Here is a 7,527-nt window from a genome sequence, read left to right as displayed (position 1 = left end):
GCTCCTCAGCAGGAGATGCTCCACTCCCTCCAGCATCTCTGTGGCTCTGCTGGACTCTTTCAAGCAGTTCCTGTCCTTCTTGAACTGAGGGCCCAGAACTGGACACAATATTGCAGATGTGGTCTCACCAGGGCAGAGCAGAGGAGAAGGAGAACCTCTCTGCCCTACAACCACCCCTTCTCATCCACCCTAGGATGGCGTTGGCCTTCTTGGCTCAAGGGCACATTGCTGGCTCATGGTCATCCTGCTGGCCACCAACACCCCCAGGTCCTCTCCAGCCACTCGTCCCCTGTAGAGCTGCATGGGGTTATTGCACTCCAAGTGCAGGACTCAGCACTTGGCCTTGTTGAAGCTCATCCAATTGGCCTCAGCCCATTGATTCAACCTATCCAGGTCCCTCTGCAGAGCCTTCCTACCCTCTGGCAGATCAACACTCCCTCCCAACTCAGTGTCATCTGCAAACTTGCTGAGGGAGCACTCCATCCCCTCATCCAGATCATTGATAGAGATGTTAAACAGGACTGGCCCCAAAACTGAGCCCTGGGGAACACCACTTGTGACTGGTCACAACTGGATTTAGCTCCATTCACCACAACTCAGGCACTGGGAGAGGCTGGGCAGCCTCCATCATTGGAGGTTTTCAAGGTTCAGGTAGAGAAACCCTCAGCAATCAGGTCTGATCTCAAGGGTGACCCTGCCTTGACACCTCCAGAGGACTCAATGTCTCTATGGATCAATGGCTCTACAAGATCCCAGCAGTGTCTAAGACAAAGTTGCTGCCATTAGGATGATGGCAAAAGCTCCACTCTGCTCTGACCTAAGAACAGAGATGGGAAGTCACACAGTGGCAACCACAATTTACTGATGTGTGAGCAGGCATTGCATGGGTTGATGCTAAATTGCAAAGAAAATTTACTTAGGTCGTTGCTGGTAAACTTGTCTCTGTAGAAAAGGTTTGTGTGTGGATGACTGAAAATAGGAATTACATCACATCCATAAGGCAAATAATTGATTCTTAGTAATTATTTTTACTTTCATTAAGTGTGAGGAGCAATGAAACAGACTTATCAATAAATTAGAAGTTGATGTCCAGGCTCCACAAAAAAATCTCTGAAGATAGAGGGTGGGTACAGAGAGGCTGATTTGTGGAACAGGTTTGTTGATACGAGCTGATATTTTGTTTAAAAGCAGTGTATTCCTTAAAAACAGCAAATAAAAGCCCTGGAGACAAACTATCCAAGTAAAGGTAGCACAGAGTGCCTGTGTTTGGTGGTGTCCCATTTTCAGCTGTGGTGGAAAATGGGTGAGGCTACCACAGTGAGCTGAATCCAGAAAAGCCTTCCTGTGACCCAAAGCCATCCTGGGGTAGATTAAAGTGGGTGCAAGCAAGAATTAGGCTAACATACAGCCAAATGAAGTGAAAACACAGTTTTACAATGGGAACCTACGCAGGCAATGAAGATGTGTCAGATCGGTGCCTTTCAGCCTTCTCCTCTAACAGCTTTGCCCCTCTCTTTTGTTTTCTCTTCATAAGTCAACTTTAGAGAAAAGGGATAGGAAGATCTAAAAGTCTTCCTTTGGCTTCCTTCCCTCCGACAACAGAGGCAATGACAAATCCGAGACGCTGCCAGCTCTCCTTCAAGGGCTGGATTGATGTCCCTGCCTCGTGGTTAGACCCAGCTGGGAGAAGGGGAATTAGGCCTTGTCTTTCAATTACTGCTGTTTTGCTCAGGGCCGCACATTGAAGCCTCCCAGCGGAGAAGTCCTTCTTACCGCTTATAATCTCTGAATTGTATTTGAAAATAAAGCTTTTAATTAAAACTGGCGTTTCTCAGCTTCCCACTGGCAGCTGACATCTGCCTGCAAAGAAATATCCTTTGTGACACTTGCAGTACAGAAGCCCGGCGTTAAAGAGAGTAAACCAATTCCCCCGCTCTCCTGCCATCAGATCAGATGTGAAAAGCAAGCTCCTCGACGTTTAGGTCCACTAAAGCTCCCACGGCATTTCGCAAGGGGAAGGGGGTTAACCCCAGCGACCCGGCTGGCTTCCAGCTCAAGTCAGTTCCATCTCAAATCCTGCGGTTTCTTACGTGCCATAATCTCCTTCACCTCCCGTGCTCCATCATTGCTGGGTGATGTTGATATAAAGAGTTAAACAGCTTCTCGGGTGGCTCGAAGGTGGCAGCGTTTCATAGGTGGGTCCTTCCACACGCACCCAAAATGAATGCAATGGTGTCTTTTTTCCAAACCCTGATTTAAAGACAAACCCTGTGAAAAAATTTAATGCCCAAAGCAATTTTGAGGCAGAGTCTTCAGCAGCTGACAGGGACCATTTCAAATGCTATAAGCCAACTATTTCCATAATGCTGCCTGTATTATCTCACTTAATTAACATTCAAGGATGGAGAGAGTCTTAACAGCATTGGCAAAGTTCTTTAAGGACTTCAATTGCACGACGATACAATTGAATCCTCTTACGACATCTTCGAAATCTGATGGGAGTCTTTTTGTGTTTTAAGTGAGGATCTTGACATGTAAATTAATTTTATTATGCCTGTTTCTCCAGGGGTCCTGAGGGCAAGGTTTTCTCCTCTGCTCGCAGTCGTGTGTTCTGATGTGGGTTAATCGGCTCTCGTCCTTCTCCCCGCAGCAGCCTGCACTTGAGGCATTTTATGCACCAAATCTGTCATGTGCCGCATAATCCTGGTGAGGGAGGATGGGGAGAGGGCAGATTGAAATGACTTATTGGCAATATCTCTGATAGTCACGTTAGAGGTCTGCGCTGTGCGTTTTACAACAGATTTCATAAAGTCCTGGAATCCCATCAACCAAAAAGAAACCCCCAAAAAACAAAACAGGTGGGAAATGACAAGGGTTCAACACCACAAGATGAAAATCAAAAGCGCTTCTCCTCCAGCAGTGGCAATCCCAAAGTGTCATGAAAGTCAAGGCTAAACAATAAGTAGGAAACAAACGTGGCCTCAGGAGCTTGCTCATAAATTTACATGGCAATAGCACTGTGTGTTCTCAAAAATGAAATAGCCCCAAATAAGATATTAAAACTCAAGATCATCCCTGCTAATATAACGTCTCTGTCTGATACAATTGAGATTACCCTGTAGATATTTTATGCTTTTAGCAGCTTTTTTCCTCCCATCATTAAATATTTAATAGTTCTAATTTATCACTTTAATATTGAGTTGTTTTGGCTTAGATGCTTGGGCGATGAACTGAATTGCTCAGACAAGAGGAAACTGTGGATGTTTATTAGAGCTGAACACTGAAGAAGGATATGTTGTGCTTATACCTCCAGTGCCTTGTACCACACATGGTCACTTGTATCAAGGAGAAATGCATTTAATACACTTTCTGTGAACCAGAACCACGTGGCACCAGCTCTGCCCCTTATTATTGTTTCTATCCCCCAAATATTTAGAACTTCTGTAAGAGATCAAGGCTTCAGCAATCCTAGAGAGACAGGGAATGGATGGAGCATCTCACGATACGAATGGGCACATGGTGAAAAGAGGGAAAGTGCCCCAGCATCTCAGGCCCTGTTCAGTCACCGAATGGTTTGGGTTGGAAGGGACCTAAAAGCTCACCCAGTCCGACCCCTGCCATGGGCAGGGACACCTCCACCAGCCCAGGCTGCTGCTGTGTTCTGCTTTGGTGCTAACAATTGATATGTGGCAGTCAAGACTAATCCCTGTGGTGGGATTTCTCTGCCCTGACTCAGGTACCCAAAAGTTAGATGACTACATCTGTGAGTTATTCACCTCGGGTTCCACTTATCATCAGTGGAAAGCAATGGGCCCATACAGAAGACAGTGTATCACATCTTGAGAACAGATGTTTCTGATGGGTCAGGTGAGTTTGTCTCAAAAAGACATCTCACAAAGATGATCAAAGGGCTGGAGCACCTCTCCTACAAAGACAGGCTGAGAGAGTTGGGGTTGTTCAGCCTGCAGAAGAAAAGGCTGCAGGGGGACCTTATAGCGACCTTCCAGGACCTGAAAGGTGCCTATAAGAAATCTAGGAAGAGCTGTTCACTGGGGCATGGAGTGATAGGACGAGGGGTAATGGTTTTAAACTAGAAAAGGGGAGATTTAGGTTGGATATGAGGAAAAAGCTCTTCCCCATGAGGTGGCAGATCAGTGGCACAGGTTGCCCAGAGAGGTGGTGCAGGCCCCATCCCTGGAGATATTCAAGGCCAGGCTTGATGGGGCTGTGAGCAACCTGATGTGGTGCCAATGTCCCTGCTGACTGCAGGGGTTGGACCGGATGAGCTGTAAAGGTCCCTTCCAACCCAACATATTCTGTGATTCTGTGGTTCTGTGATTCCGTGTCCTCTGCTGTCTTTGTGATGGAGCATGGAGGTACAGTGCTCAATCCATTTCTCCATGTCTTCTTCATTGGCTGAGCGAAGATAACCCATTTTTCTTCTGTATCAGAACAGCTTCTGCCAACAGCCAAGCTCTGTCTTTGCAGCATGACTCTATAGACCAGACAAAATCATTAGGAGTCATTCCTGCCATAGTTTTATTGGTCACATTTGCATAGAGAGAGGGGGGATTTTCCCGCTGTATTCAGTGTTGGTGCGGCCTCAGCTTGAGTATTGTGTGCAGTGCTGGGGCCCACAATTTAAGAAGGTTATGAAGGTCCTTGAAAGCATCCAGAGGAAGGTAATAAAGCTGGTGAGAGGGTTGGAGGAGCTGCTAAGGACTTTGGGCTTGTCTAGTTTGGAGAAAGGAGGTTGAGAGGTGACCCCATTGCTCTCTGCTGCTTCCTGAGGAGGGGATGTGGAGATTGGAGTGCTGATCTCTCCTCCCTGGTACCCAGTGATGCATGGGAATGGTTCAAGGCTGCACTAGGGGAGGTTCAGACTGAACATTAGGAAGCATTTATATACCGAGAGGGTGATCAAACAGTGGAATAGGCTTCCTAGAGAGGCGGCCGATGCCCCAAGGCTGTCAATGTTGAAGAGGCATTTAGACAATGCCTTTAATACATGCTTTAGTTTTTGGTGAGCCTTGAATTGGTCAGGCAGTTGGACTGGATGATCCTTGTAGATCCCTTTCAATTGAAATAGTTTATTCTATTCTAAGCCCTATAATCCTGTTTAGCCTTTTCCCTTAAAACTGCTGGTCAGACACCGAGTTAAGTTATGTCTTGGTGACTGTGATCCATTTATGCCATTTTTAAACCAGCCAACCTCAATGTCCTCAAATAAAGATGCCAGGGCAGCAGATCCACACAGCACACTGAGAAGCAACACCAGAACGGGTGGACTTACATATACCAGAGGCTGGGGATGTCAACTCGTAGCCATTAATGTTCTATACTAACAGTGCCAAGGAAGAAATGAAAGAATATCATCACCATCCCAGGAATACCTAAACCTCAGAAACCACATTAGAGACATTAAGTGAATCATCAAAAGGAATCACTTTGAGATGCTGTTTATTAAACTGCTGGGACTGGAGACTGCTTGCACCTTTACCCTGAGAACAGGTCATCATGAAAAGGTACCGAGTTCACCCGGCTGCGAGTGCCAGTGCTAAAAATTGTCCTAATGACAGACTTGGTGGCTCTCAGTGGTTCAGATGTGAATCACTAAGGGTGAGGTGAACTTCTGGGTCTGGTGTGACTGTTCTGATCCCAAACCAGCACCTCCCAGTAACCCTTTACTGCTCCAGAGTATGTGAGAGCATTTCAAGGGTGAAACAGTATCATAATTTCTTGGTGTCCTTGGGTCTCTGCTCATCAACCAATGGATACAGGTAAAAACAATATAAATTGATCCTATCGAGGCAGCAGATCAAATATATAAATAAAATCAGGAAATCTTGGAACAGACTTGGCCATCTCTTCTGCTGAGTGGACACATCTGCAAAAAGAAAATGTTCCTCCATATTCAAGTGTGGCAAAACGTGGCCTGCGGCCTCTTCTGGGATAATCATGAGAAAAAAATGTGTCTGCTTTGTGCACTGCCCAAAAGGACTTGAGTAAGAGAAAGAAGGGTTATGTTCTCTGCAGGCTCTTTTGAAAAATCTTACCCTTAAAGTGTTTTGAGGTCTCCGAACAGCAAACGTGATAGAAGTGGACATTTCCCCCCAGGACCTGGTGCTTCAGGCCGTAGCTGTCTTTCAGCGAGGGTCACTGAATTAATTCAGCCCCGTTCTGCTGCCGTCAGGATCTTCTGCGTTCAAAACAGGGCGCTGACATGGCTGCTCCGTGCATATGCGAGACAGCCATTAAAAGATAAGAACCGTAATCCAAATTTGTATAAAGATCTGAATAGACAGGATCCAAGTTGCATGAAGGAAGTAAAAGAGCAATCAGCATTTGTGGTACTAACCAAAATACAGTCATGGGGTCTAAATCCTTCCACAGACTCAGTTGTCTGTGGATGTAACTTCTGCAAGTTCTCTGTGATGGATTGGCAGCGAAAATTGGAGAGGAGGAAAGTCCTCAGGCTGCTTTTTGAGACAGACGATGAATGTTTGGGTACCAGTTGTTAAACGTCTTGGTTACAAGTGGGTATGAACAAATCGGTCTAATATTTCCTCCCATTTACATGTAGAAAATCTCTGAGTAACTCACTGCAGAAAAAAATCTCTTTACAAGACTGGACTGAAAGGTGAATTGAGACCTGAACCACATCTTAGATCTTCCTCAGATTTTACATTTTGTAGTTTAAACCTGAGTCTCCAGATTCAAACCTCCCAGTGCTCCAGAGTCTGGGCTGAAACTGTCACCTGGTAAGGAGGATTTTGGACATCACGGGCTTTGTGCTCACCCAGCACCACAAGGTCGCAGGATGTCTTCGGGCTTGCTGTGGCCTGAGCTGGGTGTCCCTGTGATCACAAGCGTCCCATGGCCAAGGGCTCCCGTAAAGGAAGACCTCTGGATGGTGGCGACTTGTAACCTTCTCTGTGATTGTGCTTGAGGGAAGCTGATCCTGTCACCCCCTGGGATGCAGAGGGACACTGGCAGGGTGAGCATCACACCAGAGATAAGGGGTAGAGTCTAGGAAGGTTTTTTTGTATACAAAATTAAATTGCATTACTGATGATTCTTTAAAAACATTAATAAAGAATTCTGGAATAGTCAATGTTCAAAATAATAGTTGGACTAACAAATTTTTTGCTCCACTTACATTGTATCTTTCTTTTTCTTCCCTTCTCCATAACAATAGTTTGGAAGGAGAATATGATATTCTGGGTTTTTGTTATCTTAGGGCTAAGATTTCAGAGAATCACAGCATGGTTTGGGTTGGAAGGGACCTTAAAGCCCCCCCAGTCCAACCCCCATGGGCAGGGACACCTCCACCAGCCCAGGCTGCTCCAAGCCCCGGCCAACCTGGCCTTGGGCACTGCCAGGGAGGGGGCACCCACAGCTTCTCTGGGCAACCTGGGCCAGGGCCTCACCACCCTCACAGTCAAGAATTTCCTTCTAATATCCAGTCTAAACCTCCCCTCTGATTTCATGAAGCTGCTTCCATTCAGCCTTGGAACATAATTTCCA

The sequence above is a fragment of the Mesitornis unicolor genome, unplaced genomic scaffold, assembly GCF_000695765.1.
Source record: "Mesitornis unicolor isolate BGI_N332 unplaced genomic scaffold, ASM69576v1 scaffold1047, whole genome shotgun sequence".
Classification (NCBI taxonomy): Eukaryota; Metazoa; Chordata; class Aves; order Mesitornithiformes; family Mesitornithidae; genus Mesitornis; species Mesitornis unicolor.
This window is presented reverse-complemented; position numbering follows the sequence as displayed.